General features: G+C 39.0%; 1 long non-coding RNA gene across 2 annotated transcripts in view; it reads left to right on the top strand.

Moving 5' to 3' along the window:
- Positions 1-3,774: 3,774 nt before the first annotated feature.
- The window catches only part of LOC149225582 (uncharacterized), a 112,608-nt gene continuing 95,637 nt past the window's right edge, over positions 3,775-20,745 (top strand). Inside the window, exons 1-2 of one of the 2 annotated variants that reach the window (XR_016246970.1) lie at positions 3,775-4,319; positions 5,583-5,640. This is a non-coding gene — a long non-coding RNA (uncharacterized LOC149225582). Of the gene's footprint in view, positions 4,320-5,582; positions 5,641-20,745 lie in introns of those variants that run through there. The other variant, XR_016246969.1, reaches the window with a different exon arrangement.

A 20,745-nucleotide genomic window follows, 5' to 3' on the forward strand; every position in this document is an offset into this window, starting at 1 on the left:
CTTCTTCTTTCCTGGAATCCTTCTGACCTTCTCTGCGTCAGACTGCTCTCCCAAGCACAACGTGAAGCTGCCCATGTAGGCTATGCGTCAAACTGCCTCTGCATTGCCTCTTTCTGTGTCACCCTGTTCCTGCTCCGTGTCTTGTTTCATTGCACTCTCTGAATGTGCTAATACCCTCTCTCTCTGTCTCACCTGCATGTTGATTTGTGGTAGCATCAGATGTGCTCTAGCCATGAAAATTAGAGGAGAGGCTAAAGCACATGAGATCTCCAAAACCCAGAAATCATTTTGGAAAAATCCATCCGGTTGAAGAGTTATTAAAATAATTAATATTTTTAATGAGTTCCTAAGTCTAATCTTAGGGAAATAAAAATATTAATGCGTATTAATAAAGATAAGGATGAGAAGCTTCCAAAAGATAAGGATCAATTCTATTTTAATCTTAGTCATTGATCAGGGACTCAATCTTGGCTGTTGATTCGTCAATAGGGAAAGTATAAAAGGGGACTTGAGGGTCAATTGGAGATACACTGAGGGAGACCAGTCTGTTCTATTTCTGGAGCAGGGTTAACCGAGAAATTCGAACTAGAGGTTTGGAGCACAGTAAAGGTAGCGAGTACGGAACAGAGAGTCGGGAACAACACCAAAAGATCAGCGCAGAGGTTAGAGAGGCAGACGAAGAGCCTCTCAGGCAGGCACGGAGGCAGCAGGACTGCGCAGTCACTGGAGGGCCTGCATGGGTGACGCAGAGAGGTCCAGTGTTGACGCAGAGAGGCAGGAGTTGACGCAGAGGCCAGCAAGACTAATGCTGAGTCTGGGAGAAGTGCTGGAGAATTTATCTATGTTGGGTAAGCCAGTTTGGCACCCAGTTGTACTGAAGAATAGTTGATTAATAAAATCCTCCTTTGCTGCACCAATTTTCCCGCATTGGGTTTTTCCGGGGACAATTGTCCAAAATATCTATGTTGATGTGTTTGATTCTTGTGCATGTATTTGTTTTTGTATTATGGTGTGATATCCACAGAAGAATTTATTTTAATGTTTACTGAAGAGTTTCCGTAAATAACTTATTGGGAAATAAGTAGGTAAAATAAATCAGTTGTTGCAGTGATAGAATTTTCACACTGCAACTCTCCCTCTGAATCTATTTTCTCTTGCCGAACTTCGACCAGTGAGAAAAGTGATCTTACTCGGGTAACTGAGTATCTGCCTCTGGTGTATTTTCTAAATGACCCTCAAACCCCTTCTTATATCTTCTTGCTGGACAACCAACGACCTAGATTAACTCCTAATCAAAGGCTCAGATTGTTTTGACTTGATCTTCGTCTTTTTCTAGAAGATTCACCCACAACTAGAGTAATACCCATTAATATTTTAATTTTCCTAAGTTTAGACTTAAGAACCTTATTAAAAATATTAATTATTTTAATATAATCATCTTTGGGTGGAATTTCCCAAAACGGTTTCTGGTTTCTTTGGAATGCATGTGTCCAAGCCTCCCTACAAAATTTGAGGCTTAGAGCACATGCGATGCCACCCCAAATCAACAAGCCTTACATTCCTTAAGAGGAGATTGCTTTCATGGATTGTCTACGTTAAATACAATGTTATTTCTAAGACTTTTTTGCTTCATCAATCTATCAACATCTCTTTTAAGTGTCTCCCCACTTCCATTTACTCTTTGGGCATCACTAGACACCACCTCCCTTCGAAAGGGGAGGTTAATAAGGTTGTCCAAAGGGATATACCATGGTGGTGTATCCACATCACTTAGATTATCTCATAGCCATTTCATCCTCATATGGCCTTCCCCACTTTGAGCATTTCTTAAAACTAACTAATGATCTCATAGTTCATCTTAACGACCTTTGATGACATTGATCATAGATGTTAGGATTGACCCTTTAACCAATTCAGGGCTTGCTCCAACTAATTGTGTGTTGAGTCCAATCACCACATCTACATGATATGCTACTTTTTTCCTCCTCATGGCATTAAAACAAAATGTAAGCTCTTCATTCTTAGATGTCCCATATTATGAGATCCAAGGGTAGAGTCTAGGAGGGTCTTTCGCTACATTTTTCGTTAGTTGCACCATAGTTTTTTAGCTCTTTCTTTCTCTAAGAGGCTACTAGTGAATCTTGAATTATAGTTCCTAAGAAACCTACCAAGCTCAATTATGTTTGGTTGATTACTTCCTTTTTCCAGCTTATTTTAGGGAATGAAGTAATTGAGCACCTTGTAAATGATTTCACCATGGACATATATAGTAGTAGATTAATGGGTTGATGCCTCCTCTATGGTGTTATTAGGAATCCACTTACCTTTCTTGTAAGATCGTTAAGGCATACTCATTCCAACACTTCACTCAAACATGGGATTGTTTCCTAGTCTTTTTCAAGTAGTCAAGTGTCCATCATAAGTTTCTCTCGTCACCCTCAAATATTAAAATAGCTCTATTGAGTAACCTGAGACTTCACTACGATATTATCTAGCCCATTTCACTCAATCTACACCATTTCTTAGAGAAATCCTCATTCTTTATGTTAGTACTTTTGTGATGCTTTTGATGATGATGCTAGCTCTTTTTCTTATTTTGGTGCAAACTAACTATTATTTCTTACATATAGCAATATATATTTATATTTCTTTTATTGGGTTTACTTTTTTTATTTACCCCTTTGTACTCTTTCTATTTCTAGTTATTTTATGTTTAAAAGATTCCTTCATAATTCCCACATAACCATTATGACTTCTTGTAATATCTATCCCTATTGACTTATTTTGATCGTTTGTGAACATTAATATAATTTTATTTTCTTTTGTCTCTCCGCCCCCTCCTCTCCTCTTTGGCAGAATATTCTTGACAAAATAAAAAAGGAGCTTGGTCAATGGGAGGCACATTGGCTTAATCTAGTTACCATGCTTGTTCTTCTTAAGTATGTCTTGTCTACCCTACCCATCTTTAGGTTTTGTTGGCAGGCCAACCTACTCCCTTTTATTTTGGAAAAATAAAGGACCCCTCCTAGAAATTTTACTAATTTGGTTGTTTTGATTTGATTGGATTAGTATTGGTATTGGTTCGATCTCTGCATCCTTTCTACTAACCATCATTTTGATTTCTATGATGAATTCAATTTTTTTCTCATGATGGGTGTTTCACTGTAGGGTCTATTCTTCATTCATCGATGATATAAGAATTATTTCCTTTGATTTTTATGATTAGTTGTAATCTATTATCACTCCTAGTAGCAGGAAAATGTTTAAAGTTCAAAGGCCGCTACAAAATCAGATATTTTGTAACAGCCTTAGTTGATTTTATAATGCTAATAGATTAATTTTCATAAACTATCATGATGAATTTTATGTCAATCCTTATGTTTCCTTGTAATAACATGTAAGTGCAAATGTTTTGATGGTTGAATGATTGGCAATAACCTAAGGTATACATGCTATATCTTATACATCAGTGGTGTTATATGTTTTGAAAACATTTCATTTATATTCAAATGTTGGATTATTACGATAAACTTGGATATGTATTAATATAGTGGTCCATTGATCCTGAATTAAATTCTAAAACCTTAGGGATTTTCGTCAATCTGTTTCATTTAGAACTTTGGATTCACACTTATGAAAAGTATTGATTTTTCGGGTGACGGATTGTGTTGATCATGTTATATGGATTACACATCAATTGATTTAAATCCTAGTCCTATGTGTCAACTTATTGTGATGTCAATTGTCATACAAACTATATGTTCACAATGATTGTTCATTTCCCATATCTCAAGGTTATTATGGCTCTAACTCAAGCCAGTATTTAACAGTTGAATTCATTACTAGGGTTTTTCGAGAGGGTTCTCCAAACAACACCATTTCGTTCTCCTTCTCGCTATGCCCAGAAGGCTCTGCAACCTAGGGTTTTGATGTTTGGCATGTTGCGTTTTGCTAAACTCAATTTCACCTCGGCTTGTAGCCCTTTCTCCACAGCAAGTTGCCTGTAGTGCGAACCAAGCTCATTGAGGCAAAACTTGTTGAGGCCAATGACAAATGTCTAGCCCTGTTTCACCAAGTCAGTTGGTGGGAATTTTTACAATTGTTTCAGAGGTACAATGACAAAGTGGTTAAAGCCTTTGTTGCCTCTTTCAATGGGAGGAGAGCCCATGTGGGAAACTTGGAAATAAAAATCAACCTGGAATTCGTAGCAGCAATGATGCACCCTCTTGAAGGTGAATGTTGGTCTAAGAATGTCACAGTCTAAAATGTTCCGTGGAGGAAGCTCCTCACCAATAAGGAATGTGAGTACCATGTCAAAGGTATGCATGTCTTATCTTTAAAGCCCAAATGATGTGATTTGTTGCACTTGATTTGTCAGTATATAACCTGTGAAGGGCAGTATAGCATAGTGTTTATGTATCATATCAGGATTTTAATGGTTTTCCTAGGCCAAAAGCTAAACTTTCCCTATTATTTGATGAAGAGTAATGAAAATGTCTCGGGCCTATCAATCTGATCACAAGAACCCTGAAAGGTCCTTGTTCCATCATAGTTTGATTTGCATATTAGTTAAACATCATTTGGCTCAATTGGGTGATAACTGGGATTCTTTCTTTTCTCGTAACGGTTATGATAAGCCTCTGTCATTTAGCCCTGCTCAATCTTCTGCTACAATGGTTCTTGACCCATCTCCTATCCGTTCAACTCCATCTTTTGTTGATGACTTCTGACATGATGAGTGTGAGGAATCTGTTCAAGCACCAGGGTCACCTCTTTCTGAAGATAGCCGGGTTGAAGTATTGAAAATTTTAACCTCCCTTCATGTTACTAGAAGTGTGGAAAAAGTGCATGATTTGAAACCCTCCATAGAGTCTCATCAGCCCGAACCAGTCTTCCCAGTCTGCACAAGAACATGTAATTGGACAAATAAATGAAAATAAACATGACATGGTCAAGGCAAAGAAACTTCAAAGGATAATTGCTCGAGCCAGAAGAACTAGGCACAAAAATCCCCATGTTAATGTCCCCTTGGTTGATTTGGAAACCAATTTCGAGCCATCGTTGAAAAAGAAAAAACCCCAATCTCAGGGAGCTCCTTTTTATCACGACGAGATGGCTTATTGTGATTATTCTTCTCTCATTCGAATGAAATTATGGCTAGTATGTATTGGAAACAACAATACATGGTTACTGTTCCTCGTTTGGAATATCGGATCAACCAATTAATTTATGAAAATAATCAGCTGAGAGCCTCGTTCCAAGCGAAGGACAAATCTAAAGAACATAAGTCATCCAATGTCGAGGGTAAAACCCAGTCAAAGGACACCCACATCGTGATTAAATCTCCAAATCTCAAAGTCACTATTTCTTCAGAATTAGAAGGATCAGATGCAGATAAATAGTGAATTTGTTTTTATCTATACGTGTGAAGTGTTTCAAGTATGCTTTGTTTTATCTGTTTTTCTATTTTTGAATAAATGGTTGCTACAGAATTTGAGATTTTGTAGCAGCCTCGTTTTAGTATTATTATGAGATTGTTTAATTTTAGTTTGTATTTATGACATGTCTTCCACGTATGCAAGACAATCATCTTGAGCTTCACTATTCGGGGTACTCTCGATCACCATGTGCTTGTTCTTAGTTGTGTGTGGAAACATTGCCTGCCACCTGTTTCATTTCAACTTTGTCATTCAATCCAGAGGCCTAAAAATACAAATTTCTTTTATTTTTGTAACTGGCCGACAAAGACAATTTTTAGTATTATTTTGATATCTAGACGCTGAAGGGCCTATGTATATATACCCTTGGTTTTGATGATAATAGGGGGGAAGTTTGGACAAGAAAATGTAGGCTAAATTGTGATGGTGGAATACTATTAATACAAGTTTATCGGCTTGATTTCATTTAGTTTGTTTCTCTTTCTTTTTAAAGTCCATGGTCATATTTAATATCTTCTTAGTTCTTTGCTTATTTATTTTCGAGATCTAGATGATAAATGTCATTTGTTTGATGATTTTATTTCTTAAGCAAATAATTGTTCATATTGCATTTCTTTGTTGATAAAGCATTATTTCAATTTGCAATATCTTGATCTGATTGTTATTCTTCTTCAATGACACCTGTCCTAAGAAGCGATATTGATCTAGACACTTGTTCGGTGTAAACTTCTATGAACGTACTCCAGATATTCAAGTTTACAGTAAATGTCAACCTCTATTTACAAATTAAGTTATTGTTTTAGTTGTAAATGATTGTCTCATTTATATCATTTCTTTAGTTGTTGGTTTATTGATTGTTTTCATAAATCAATGATTAAAGTAAATAAATTTTAAAAGAGATCATTTACAGTTATCCCTTTCTATTTGCCTTGGCCAAGCAGTAGTTATTATTATATATTAGTTAGCCTTTGCATTTATTCTTGATGTAAAATATGAAAGTAAACATAGTTGATCTGTGTTTGTCTACGAGACTAAGGAATTTGTAATTAACAATTACATGTTCTTTCACTATGTGCATAAAGAATTAGTTTTGATTTAATTTGCAGTTGCATATAGAAAGAGAAATTGATTTTATTTCATAAATACATTTTGAAAAGTTTATCAACAATGCATCTTTCTATTCAGCTAGTTATGTTATGATGGCCATGCTTTCTTTCTTGTAACATAATTATGTACATTTTATATTATAGCTTGATTCAATAGGAAAGAAATTATATTATATTTCTTAATTCTAGTTTCTAAATGAAATGTACAAATTAGAATTACTTAGTATATCATAGTTCATTAACAATGAAACATTCAACCTTTTGCTTTCATACTCATATCAAGTTTAGGTTGTTTGATTTTCCTCTCTAAATTTGTATAGTTAACCTGATAATTTACTTATACTTTATTTCAATCATAATTTAGTTCAGATATAGTTTTGGATTAGTATAGCATAACTGTAGTTTAGATTAGGATTAGTTTTTCCCTGATTCACTTATTTGTAAAAGGAAAGGATCCAAGGCCAACAGAGCCTATAAACTTGTCGAGGGTAGCCATACCAAACAACTTGGGCTATTAAAGAGCCTCGATCTGGGCTATTCCTCCCTTGTTGACTTAGGTGTACAATAGCCACGTCAACAGGGTTACAAGTCTCCTCACTCCAATGGGAATTCAACACTAGATCTCTCATGCTCTTCGAAAATTTCTATGGTGAGACAATAAATATACAACTAATAAGTTCCATCTTGTTAACTTGAACATTGTAAGAGCTCCAAAGAGGAATGGGGATATAGTAATTAAAATTTATACAATTATGAATCTAGCCACGGGTGAATTTTTTTTATGGAAACTTGTTACAAGCAAGAAAGCTTAGTGGAAACAAATTATTCACAAAAAATATTCAGCTGGATCAAGATTATGTCATATTGAAAGTTATTTCTTATCTCAATCAGGTCTCAAATATGGAAGTTGATAATGGTATCCATACCAATAATCCTTCCAAAGATTACATGTATTCTAAGAAATAATCAATGCATTCTCTTTAGCTTAAACAATATTTTTGGCAATCCACCTATGTCATCTATTTCAACTTCGTATGATATTTATGAGTGGCTAACTAATCATAATAGAATTTTTTTTGTATGACATTTCAGATTGGCAAGTGACAATTAATTAATCCAGATGGAATTTTGGCCAACTTCCAGCTTATCTCCATTTGCCATTAGTTGCACTAGAATAGATGTTATTCGGATGCACTCCATGTTCGAGGACAAAAAGGATTGTAGTGGATTGGGATCATTATCTTAATTTTTTAAATAATGATATCATCAAAAAATCTCCCTCCTTCCTCTTATGCCCAAATCTCATTCTTGGAAAAAAAAATTGGCAGTCAGATGGGTTGCCAACTTGCCAAAGATCAACATGTTTTATTGGTTGTTTGTGCACAATAAAATTCTCACAACAAATAATCTTATGATGTGGGTAATTGTTGGAACTTATTGATGTCCTCTTTATGAAATAACAGGAGAATCATCAAAGCATTTATTTCTAAGTGTGCTTTATATTCCAAGCAAGTTTGGTGATCAGTTCTCTCAAGCTTTGAGCACTACCTCAAACTTCCATTTAGTTGGAAGCAATATTTAATAAATGGACCTATCAATACTCAAGATCCTTTAAATCCAATCCTTCTTTCAAGAAAGTATGGTTATCTATTGTGAAGTATGTAGAATGGAGTATTTGGTTAGCAAGAAATAAAGCCATTTTTCAAGAAAAGATCATGCCCTCGCCTCAAGTTTCCAACGAAGACAAAACATTGATGAAGGAATATCTAGTGAGGCAATGACTATAGATCCATAAATCTAAGGAATTAGATAGTCTCAAGTATAAGTGATGGGACTCTTTAAGTAAGTAACCTTATTCACTTTCCATTTCTCCTCCTTCCAACCTTGGCCCATTTCAATGGAAAAATTGTCCAAGTCCTTAGACTTTCTCTCTTGGAAAAACAAGAGCACCATTTTTTTTTCAATGGAGCTAAAGGGAATCTGAGTCCAACAAGTGCGAGAGGGGATTTCTTCAACCCTAGAGGAATTATAGAACATAGTTTTGCTTGGAGTAATGGAGACAAGACAAATTATTAGGTTGAAGCCTACACTCTTTTTTAAGGACTTGTCCTCATACAAAAGAATGGCATTTCCCATTTCATTATCCATCATGACTAAAGTCTTATCCTACAACATATGCTTAAAGCCATGGATTTGAGGGATAATCATTTCAATTTGATCTTTAGTGAATTCATAATTTAAAAAGAATTTGAAATGTTAAAATGGTTCCACATTTTATGAGGCAATAATACCTTCACTGGTTCTCAAACAAACAAGGTTATAGGGGAAAAAATTGCATCTTTGATCATTAATGATCATATTTATTATCAAGTCATTCCCTAATTATCTGTATGTCATCATACTTAATATACACAAGGATGATCACCTGTATAAGTCCCTCAATGTTGTTTGGATGAGACGAATAAGATAAGATCTCTTGTCATAAGCTTGTTCCCATGTTTAAAATCACTTCCATAATGGGGAAAATGTACTTTACAATATCTCCCATGCTTGTAGGTAGGATAATTCCCACAACCATGATACCTAACATTATGTATCTTCCCTTGATGCTCTCTCCTACAACTATTCCTTGGAATTTTGAATGGGAAGATGGGATTTTCTATTAAGGCAAGGAGAATTTCTTTGGTTTTGACCCAATATTCAGTGCTTGTCAACCTTACTTTCACTGCTGATTGATGCAGGAGCATCCAGCTAAGGGCGCCATGACCGGGTGTTGGTCTCAGCTGAGGAGGAGAGGTCATCAACAATTTGAATTTCATTTGTGTTTGTTAATTAAGAACATTATTAGGAGCCTGTTTTATGTTTTGTTTTTGTTTGTTAGTGAGTAGTTAGAGATAGTACAGTTAGGGACAGTACAGTTAGGGACAATACAGTAAGTTAGAAGTAGTTGCGTACCCCTCGTTGTCTGGTCTCTTGTTTAGTTTAACTTTCTAGTTATTTAATTAAAAAAAAAACAACGAAGTAACAGGAAAGAAAATATTATCATTGTATTTTACAGAACAAAAGAATCAAAATAGTGAGATAGTTGACAACTGCATAACTAAACAAGCAACTGCCAACAGTTTGCTTAACTGTATTGCAAGGAATTATAAAACAATTGTACACAGCATGGACGGGGTTCGTTCTTTTCTGGACAGAGAATAATAATACGAAACAGAGATATTTTCTTTTCATTATTTCATTTTCCTGCATCCATCTGAATGACTATTGTATCTCCTATAATCTAATTCTTGTTACATGCAATATAAGAACAGACAAACACTCTGTCAAATTCCTTCCTGAACAGAAGCAAGTTTCTGAATGCAAAGTCAAGCAGAAGCATAACTATAGCCAAGACACAGATATACAAAATGAAGACAAGCACATAGTCCCTGTGCATGCTAAGAGGCTACAGAGGCACGAAGATATGTTACAGTAAATCATTATCCACAAATACAGTTCCAGCATCGAATACAAGCAAGAGGTAACCCTGTGCACGATAATAGATTTTTTTTTTTTTCATTAATCTTTCACAAATATCACAACAGTCCACATTGGAGTTTCAAATATGTAATTACAAGTTTAACGCCAGCGGTTTTGAATGCGAGGAAACCCTCATTCAGAAACAGAGTAATAGAAAGAGGGTTAGGGTTTCAAACCCTTAAAACAAAGTTCTTTACAGCCCACGACAGAATCCACATTACACAGTCAACGAACCAGAAAACTAAATTTGTTCACAATCGAACGTATTGCAACTGAACTAGGTCGAGTATAATAGAAACACAACCAGAAATCCTTCGACCAAACAGAGACAACAAGAAGATCCTACCGGTTCCATTCGAAGGAGTCGAGGGAATACTCCAACTGGAGACTAGTGACCTGCAAGGAGAATACGACAAGGTGTTAGCATCGTGGGTTTGAAGATCAGACAACAAACATGAAGACTGATAAAAAGGGAACGTGAATACCAGATGAGCTCACCCTCTCGACAGCAAAGCTGGACAAGGAGAATTACAATTGACCGCAACCATCATTAAACAACAACTGTGCTCGCAAGGAGCCGAGACTGTTAGTGCAAAGAAAAACTGAGAATATAACTTTCAGCAGAGAGAGACATTTTACCTTGCCAGAGAAAGCAATTGCCGGACGAAAGGGTCCCGTTGAGGTTGCAACCTGAACACAAGCATATGTAGACCCAAACAACAAATTATGTAACCATATAAGTAGCAGAGGAACTGTAAACTAACTTAAAGAACCAAAGAGAAACCAGAAAGAAGCAGAGAATATCAAGCCGTCCAAAGAAGAAGAGAACCTCACACAGTTCGACCAAAGACTAGCAGAGCCAAGCTAGCTAGGGCGTAGACCAAGGAAAATTTTGATGCATAGCTATAACTTACCAACGAAGAATCCACAGTCGGCGCAGGAAAACATAGTTGCAGAACAGTCACAAACCCTCACAGAGACACAGAGCTCACAACCAACAGCGCATAGTGAAAATGACTAGGAGAACCCAACACCCTAGGGTTTAGCCAAACGCGGGACGGAAGCTCGACGCCCGGACATTTGTCCTCTTGGTGTAGAAAGACATTAATACAACAATCAATTCCCAAACTAAAATATCTACGCTAAACCCTTATCAATAATAAAATTATTCTTAAATCATTGTAATCAACATTTATTTGATTAATTAAGGTTTATAAACGGGCTGGTCCCATCATAGTGGTATCAGAGCAGGATTTAGAATTGGCTTGAGAAATGGAGGTAGGAAGACGAGGTCGTGGAAGAGGTGCTCGGAGGATAGCAGAGGAAGGATTGCGGGAGGAGATCAGGATCCTTACTGCACGTTTGGAGGCAGTAGAAGCAGGGAGAAGAAGGGATCCAGAGGTAGGAGATGATAGTGAAGAAGAAGCTGTAGTGACAACAGATGGATTGGATGAAGAAGGGCCGGAGATGAGATTGTTGAGGTCAGTCCTGTTGGTGAGCAGCAAGCCCAAACCAGAACTCCCAAATTATGACGACAACTTGTCCACAGAAGTTCTGTTGGACTGGATCAGTGAGCTAGACAAGTATTTTGAGTGTGAAGAGGTTAGTGAAGACCGGAGGGTCAATTTCCTGCGACAAAGTTGAAAGGACATGTAGCCCTGTGGTGGGACAGTGTCCAAACAGAGAGAAGGAGGTTGAACAAGTTGCCGATCAAGAAATGGTCAAGGATGGTGGCCAAGTTGAAAGGCAAATTTCTGCCTAAGGATTACCAGATTGCACTACACAGGCAAGTGCAGAATCTGAAGCAGAAAGGGATGACAGTAAGGGAGTACACTGAAGAATTTTACAGAGTGAATTTAAGGGCCGGTTATACAAAGGACACCTCGGAGAAAACCGCCAGGTATGTAAATGGTTTGAGATTAGAAATATTAGATGAAATTAGTATTTTTTCCCCGAAAAACATCGAAGAAGCATATCAGAGTGCTATGAAAGCAGAGGAGAAGATCACCAGGAAACAAAATGCTAGGAGAGGATGGGGAACCGGTAGAGGAAGAGGACAATGTTATGGCAGAGGGCGAACTGCTAGCAGTAATGAAGAGGGCAGCAGTTCTAAAGCTTCCGGAACAGTAGAAAAAGGTGATAGCACGAGAGGTGGTAGGCCATACCAGTGAGGCAGGGGAAATGGCCGAGGCATAGGAGCTAGTTATCAATGTTACAGGTGCCACAAGTGGGGGCACAGATATTTTGAGTGTCCTGAGGCGGAACAAGCTGGATAGAGGGGTGCGTATGTCGCACAACCAAAAGAAGCAGAGGCACCTCCCCAAGAAGCAAAAAATGTGCCGGAAACAGGGGAAGCCTTAGTTTTGAACAAGGTGTTGCTGAAACCAGCCAAAGAAACAGCTGAACAAACTCAGCGGAAAGCTTTGTTTCAGACAGTTTGTAAATCACACGGTAAGTGTTGTAAGTTGATTATCGATAGTGGGAGTACAGATAACCTGGTAGCCATGGAGATGGTGGAAAAGTTGGGGTTGAAGCGATTGAAACACCCCACTCCTTATAAGGTATCATGGTTGCAAAAAGGCCATCAGCTGTTGGTGGATGAGCAGTGCGAAGTGGAGTTTCATATCGGCAGATATAAGGATAAAGTCATTTGTGACATAATGCCGATGGATGTATGTCACATACTGCTAGGCAGGCCATGGCAGTATGATAGGAAAGTGGTACATGACGGGAAGACAAACTGTTACAAGTTTGTCAAAGATGGGATCAAGCACACGCTTGTGCCCATCAAGGAGGAAGAGACAACGGGGACAAGTGAGACGAGAGTGTTGTTAATGAGCGGAAAACAGTTTTTGAAACAAGTTGAAGACAACAAGGTGAGCTATGTTGTTGTAAGAAGAGAAAAGACGGTGCTGCTACACATAGAGGTGTTAGATTTTCCCACAGAAATTCAACAGATGTTGCAGGAGTTTAGCGATATAGTGGTGGATGACTTGCCAGATAAACTGCCCCCTAAAAGGAGTATAAGTCATCATATTGACTTTATACCCGGAGCAAGTTTGCCGAATAAGGCAGCATATCGAATGAGCCCCAAAGACAATGAGGAGATTAGAAAACAGGTGCATGAATTGCTAGATAAAGGGCTGATAAGGGAGAGTTTGAGCCCTTGCACAGTTCCAACAGTTCTCGCTCACAAGAGAGGAGGAGAATGGCGAATGTGCATAGATTCGAGGTCCATCAACAAGATCACCATCTGGTATAGATTTCCACTGCCACGGATGGACGACATGATGGACTGCCTGAGTGGGGCAACATATTTTTCCAATATTGATTTAAAGAGTGGGTATCATCAGATTCGAATCCGAGAAGGGGATGAGTGGAAGACATCCTTCAAGACTAACGAGGGACTGTATGAGTGGTTGGTAATGCCATTCGGACTGAGCAATGCGCCCAGTACCTTTATGCGTTTAATGAATGAAATGCTGAAAGAATACATCGGGAAGTTTGTGATAGTGTACCTGGACGACATATTAATTTTCAACAAGACAAAAGAAGAACACTTTCGACATGTTCAAAAAGTGTTGGAAAAATTGCTGTAGAATAAGCTACTGATAAATCTAAAAAAGTGTACTTTTATGCAAAAAGAGTTGGTTTATCTGGGTTTTGTGATTACAGAAAACGAGTTGAAGATGGACCTAGAGAAGATTGCAGCGATAGTCAACTGGCCATCCCCGAAAAGCTTATTTGAGGTACATAGTTTTCATGGGTTGGCGAGTTTTTACCGAAAATTTATAAGAAATTTCAGCGAAATCTGCGCACCTATGTTGGACACTATTAAGAAGGCAAGTCAGCCTTTTCGATGGACTGAGGCAGCATAAAGGAATTTTTAGCTACTAAAGAAGAAGATCACAAAGAGACCGATCCTGAGATTGCCAGATTTTAAAAAGCTTTTTCAGGTTCGTTGTGATGCAAGCGGTACGGCTATTGGAGCTATACTTAGCCAAGAGGATAAACCTGTTGCATTTTTCAGCGAGAAGTTGAATGAAAACAGGCAGAAGTATTCATCCTACGACAAGGAATTCTATGCTGTCGTCCAAGCGCTGAAGCATTGGAGACACTATTTGCTGGGGAATGAATTTGTTTTGTTCTCAGATAATTCTGCACTGCAGTATGTGATGCAACCAGTGTCTTACGAAACGGCCGAGTTGAAACCGAAACGGCCGTTTCGGACCGTTTCAATAGCCAGCCCAATGACCCGGCTCGGCTGACCGAGTCAGCTATGACTCGGAGTCATCGACTCGGCCGAGTCATAGCTGACTCGGTCAACCCGGCCGGGTCCGTATTGACTCGGCCGAGTCATGGAAAGGACGGCTGGGCAGCGGTTTTTATAAAAAAAATTCATTTTTTTGCTGATATTTGGTAAAGTTAAGTAGGGTTTGTGGATTCCAAAGGGTAATGGAATATTGTTAAATGCTTTTGGGGTCCATTTCCCCCTCCCAAACTCTATTTAAGACAGCCAAATGCTCTCATTTCACTCACAGCAATCTTATGCATTTGAGTGAGAGTCTTCTTTGAGAGTTAGTGAGCAGTTCTTGAGCTTGTTTTGGAGCAGCAGTGAGGAGTCTTGGAGGAGCATTGTAGCTGGAGTGAGGAGCTTCTTGGGCAGCCATTTGGAGCAGCATTGAGGAGCTGATTCTTGGAGCAAGCTTGAGGAGGCAGTTTGTGCCTGGAGGTATTTTTTTCCACCTCTATAAATCTGTTTTTACTTAGTAAATTTTAGGTGCATATCAAGATAGCTTAGAGAGTGTTTTTAGTCAAATAAATGAACATTGAATCAATTTTTTTTTTTTTTTTCATTTTCAGATTGTTTTCCTAGTCAAAAAATGGCACCTAGAGCAAAAGATCCTGCTTGGGCATATGTTGAAATGGTTGATAATGAGGTGTGTTGCAAGTTTTGCCATAGGAAAATTAAGTCAGGTCCTGGGGGGATTCATAGGCTGAAACAACACTTGGCAGGGATTAAAGGCAATATTACTCCATGTCCCTCTGATCAAATTGGGGAGATTAGAAAGAATTTGTTGGAAAGCTTTGAAAAATTTAAAGAAGAAAAGACTAGGCAAAAAGAGATACAGGCTGAAATTGGGAGGAAGAGGGAGATACAAAGAATGATGGCTGCCAACCCCCACTATGAGTTTGAGGGTTCTTCCTCTATCCCTCAAACTGATGCATCAAACCCTTTCCGTTATGTTCCTCCCTCTTTTGCTTCTGTTCAAGATAAGGGAAAGGGTAGAATGAAGGGTGATGGGACTATCAAAAGTTTTTTCACTCACTCAGGCTCCTCTCCATCAGATGCACATGGTCCTGAAGTTAGTATTAGTAAAGGTCTTTCTCAGCCCACTTTAGATGACCATTGGATGAAAGAATTGAGGGAGACTGCTTGTGACTACATAGCTAGATGGTGGTATGATGCTGATATCCCCTTTAATGCTGCTCGTTCACCATATTATGAGCCTATGTTTGAGGCCATACATGCTGCTGGAAAAGGCTTCAAAGGCCCTACTATGCAAGAGCTAAGGGGGTTTCGTTTGCAGAAAGAAATTAAATCAATTAATGAGTATTTGCAAGATTTCAAGGAATCATGGGCAAGAACAGGGTGTACCATCATGTCAGATGGATGGACTGATCAAAGAAATCGTACCATCATAAACTTTCTTGTCTTCTGCCCACAGGGAACCATGTTTTTAAAATCAGTTGATGCATCTGATAAGGTAAAAGATGGCCACTTGTTGTTTCAGCTATTGGATGAGGTTATTCAGGATGTGGGGGTGGCTAATGTTGTTCAAATCATCACAGACAATGCCTCTAACTATGTTCTTGCTGGTAGACTGTTAGAGGAAAAACACAAGACCATCTTTTGGACCCCATGCGCTGCACATTGCATAGACCTCATGCTTGAGGATATTGGAAAATTAGATTGGGTCAGAAACACTGTAGATAATGCCAAAAGCATAACAAAATTTATCTACAATCATACACTGGTTTTGAGTCTCATGAGGAAACACACTGGAGGCAAGGATATTATTAGGCCTGCCATCACTAGATTTGCTACACATTTTTTGACATTGCAATCTATGCTTTCCCAACATAGAAACTTGCAAAAGATGTTTTCCAGTGATGATTGGAATTAAAGCAGTTGGTCTAACAAACCAGAAGGCAGAGAATTGAAAAGGAAAGTCCATGATGAAACTTTTTGGAGAAAGGCAGCAGAGATTGTGAAGCTTGCTGAGCCACTAGTTAAGGTGTTGCGGTTGGTGGATGGGGAAAGGTTGGCTATGGGCTTCATTTATGAGGCTATGGATCAAGCAAAGGAGCAAATAAAGACAGCATACAAGGATAGAGTGGCAAAGTATGGGCCCATTTGGGCAATCATTGATGAAAGATGGAACAATCAACTCCATCGCCCTATACATGCAGCTGGGTATTTTTTGAACCCACGGTATCATTATAAAGCTAAGGAGTCAGGAGCTTTGAGGGGGGAGGTCAGAGATGGACTGGTTGATTGCATTGAGCGCATGGTCCCATCGGAGTCTGATCAGCTGCTGATACATCAACAGGTCACATCCTTCAGCAATGCAACAGGTACCTTTGGGAAGAACCTAGCAAAGATTGCAAGAGAAGCAGATGAGCCAGGTAAACAAAAATTTCAATTTTCAATTTCTTAATGGTTTTACTTTTTTTATTAAAGTTTGTTAAATCATTTATAATTTGAAAGTTAGATATAATTTGTAATTTTGTTGAGCTTCAGCCTTCATCTAACTCATAATTCATTACACTCCTATGTTTTTTGCAGCACAATGGTGGGAGGCCTTTGGTGGCCAGTGCCCTGAATTGCAAAGGTTTGCAATTCGTATTTTGAGTCAAACTTGCAGTGCATCTGGGTGTGAGCGCAATTGGTCTGTCTTTGAGAGGATTCACACAAAGAAGAGAAACCGTTTGGAGCAAAAACGGTTGAATGATCTAGTTTTTGTCCAATACAACCTTCGGCTCAGACGGAACCAATTGCTGAACAAAAGACCTGATTCAGATCCCATTGTGTTGGAAGACATTGATCCAACATCAGATTGGGTAGTGGAGAGTCGTCTACCAGAGTTTGATCCTGATGAGGATCTTGAGATTGATCAACTTGATGTTGAACATGCACTGCAGCCTGTTCAGTTGAATGCAGATCCCGATCCACCAGCCTCAGTCTCACAGCCAGCTAGTAGGACTCCAGTTGTAGGTGCTTCGCCTTCCTCTGCTCAGCCACGACAGAAGCGCAGCCGCATTTGTACTCTATCTCAGCTTGCATCTGCTGCACAGCCTAGTGGTACTGGCACCACTTCTACAGTTGCAGTTGGAGACGATGATGATGAGGAGGAGCCATGGGGCCCCTTGTCTGACTCTGATGATGATGATCCAGAGATTGGTCGAGATGATCTTGGCTCCTCTGGCAGTAGCTACTAGCCTCCTTGGTTATTTGTATTTTGTTTTGACTCTTGAGTCTTTGATCATGTATGACAGACTACAGTTGACTATGTATTTACTATTGCCATTGGGTACCATTTTGATATAATGGATTGGTTCATGAGCCTACTTTGATCATATGTTGTCTTCCATGTATATTATAATGTTGTGTGTTTGGAAACTTGAATGAAAATCTTTAAAATTATGTTTAAAATATTTAAAATTATGTTTTTTTATAAAAAAAATAAATATTTAATGTATTTTTTACAACGACCGAGTCATTGAAATCGAGTCGGCCGAGTCATTACCGAGTCGGAGTCCGAGTCGGAGTCGATCCTCGGCCGAGTCCGAGTCCGAGTCCGAGTTGTAAAACATTGGATGCAACAGCACAAGTTGAATCACAAACATGCTAAATGGGTTGAATATTTGCAGAGTTTCACCTTTGTGTTGAAACACATTAGCGGGCAGGCCAACAAGGTGGCGGATGCATTGAGTAGAAGAGCCTTACTCTTCCAGGAGAGTAGTATACAAGTGCTGGGCTTTGAGCACTTGAAAGATTTGTATCAGACGGACACAAATTTTAAGGAGGCTTACGAAGTGTGCCAGAATCCTTTGGTGAGAGACAATAGTCCATGGTTGGACTATAACTTGCAGGAGAAGCTGTTGTTTAGAGGAGGACAACTATGCATTCCTGACTGCTCAATGAGAGATAATATCATTCGGGAGAAGCACAGTGGAGGTCTAGCCGAACATTTCGGCATAGACAAGACATTAGAGCAACTCAACCATTTTTACTTCTGGCAAAAAATGCGAAGGGATGTGCAGAGATTTGTGACCGGATGTAAAGTGTGTCAGTTGGCAAAAGGACACAGTCAAAACACGGGACTTTACACACCATTTCCCATTCCAAGTAGACCGTGGGACTTAGTCAGCTTGGACTTCGTCTTGGGTCTACCAAGGACACAACGGGGTTATGATTCAGTGATGGTAGTAGTGGACCGGTTTTCGAAAATGGCGCATTTCATCCCTTGCAGAAAAACCAGCGATGCCACTCACATGGCCCACTTGTTCTTTACAAAAATTGTCAGGCAACATGGTTTTCCTAAGTCTATTCTCTCTGACAGGAACGTGAAGTTTATAGGGAACTTTTGGCGCACCCTGTGGAAGAAGATGGACACACAGTTGAGTTATAGCTTTGCTTATCACCCGCAGACCGACGGGCAAACAGAGGTGGTAAACAGAAGTCTGGGAAACCTGCTACGAAGCTTGATTGGTGAAAATTCGTGGATGTGGGATCGAGTACTTTCCCAGGCAGAGTTCGCTTATAACGACTCGCCCAATCGCAGCACGGGTTGTAGTCCTTTTCAGATCTTATATGGCATGCATCCTCGCGGAGTGCATGAGTTGCGAGATCTAGGACAACAGGAAAGGCGAAGTGCTGACGGGGAAGATTTCGCTAACGCAATGAAAGATTTACACGAGCAGGTGAAAACTAAATTACAGGACGGCAGTCAAAAATATAAGCAGCAAGCAGATTTGAAACAGAGAGAAGTGCAGTTTAACGTGGGGGATGAAGTCCTCGCGCATTTGCGCAAGGAACGCTTCCCTAGAGGTACATACAAGAGCTAAAGTACAAGAAGATAGGTCCCTGCAAAGTCCTCTGGAAATTTTCAGCGAATGCCTATGAAATACAACTGCCACCAGGAATAGGCATTTCACCCATCTTTAATGTAGCAGACCTGTTTCCATACACTGCTGGTTCAGAGGAAGACAGTACCACACGACTTACACGGGACACCCAAGATGGAAGTGAGACTTGGATGAGACAAATGCCTTACATTCAGCCCCTCGAGATCGAGAGGATCCTCGATACTCAGGTGGCCAAGCGAACTCGGCGGAAAGAGTATCTGCAATATTTGGTCAAGTGGAGGAACTGTCCTATTGAGGACAGTTCGTGGCTTGACGCCAGACAAATAGAGCAGGCAGGTTATTCAATTGAGAAGCTCATGGACTGGAGTCATGAATTTTTCTTACCCCGGGAGCCTGATGCAGGAGCATCCAGCTAAGGGCGTCGAGGAGGAGAGGTCATCAACAATTTGAATTTCATTTGTGTTTGTTAATTAAGAACAGTATTAAGAGCTTGTTTTATGTTTTGTTTCTATTTGTTAGTGAGTAGTTAGGGATAGTACAGTTAGGGATAGTACAGTCAGTTAGAAGCAATTGCAGACACCTAGTTGTCTGGTCTCTTGTTTAGTTTAACTTTCTAGTTATTTACTTAAAAAAAACAACAACAACAAAGTAACAGGAAAGAAAATATTATCATTGTATTTTACAGAACGAAAGAATCAAAATAGCGAGATAGTTGACAACTGCATAACTAAACAAGCAACTGCCAATAATTTGCTTAACTGTATTGCAAGGAATTATAAAACAATTGTACACAACATGGACGGGGTTCGTTCTTTTTTGGACAGAGAATAATAATACGAAACAAAGATATTTTCTTTTCATTATTTCATTTTCCTGCATCCATCTGAATGACTAATGTATCTCCTATAATCTAATTCTTGTTACATGCAATATAAGAACAGACAAACACTCTGTCAAATTCCTTCCTGAACAGAAGCAAGTTTCTGAATGCAAAGTCAAGCAGAGGCATAACTATAGCCGAGACACAGATATACAAAATGAAGACAAGCACTTAGTCCCTGTGCACGCTAAGAGGCTACAGAGGCGTGAATATATGCTACAGTAAATCATTATCCACAAATACAGTTCCAGCATCGAATACAAGCAAGAGGTAACCCTGTGCATGATAATACAAAATTTATTTTTTTTCATTAATCTTTCACAAATATCACAACAGTCCACATTGGGGTTTCAAATATGTAATTACAAGTTTAAAGCAAGCGGTTTTGAATGCGAGGAAACCCTCCAGAAACAGAGTAATAGAAAGAGGGTTAGGGTTTCAAACCCTTAAAACAAAGTTCTTTACAGCCCACGGCAGAATCCACATTACACAGTCAACAAACCAGAAAACTAAATTTTTTCACAATTGAATGCATTGCAACCGAACCAGGTCGAGTACAATAGAAACACAACCAGAAATCCTTTGACCAAACAGAGACGACAAGGAAAGATCCTACTGGTTCCATTTGAAGGAGTTGAGGGAATAC

Source organism: Pinus tabuliformis, chromosome J, assembly GCF_031772625.1.
Source record: "Pinus tabuliformis cultivar Carrire ecotype Pingquan chromosome J, CPIR1, whole genome shotgun sequence".
NCBI lineage: Eukaryota > Viridiplantae > Streptophyta > Pinopsida > Pinales > Pinaceae > Pinus > Pinus tabuliformis.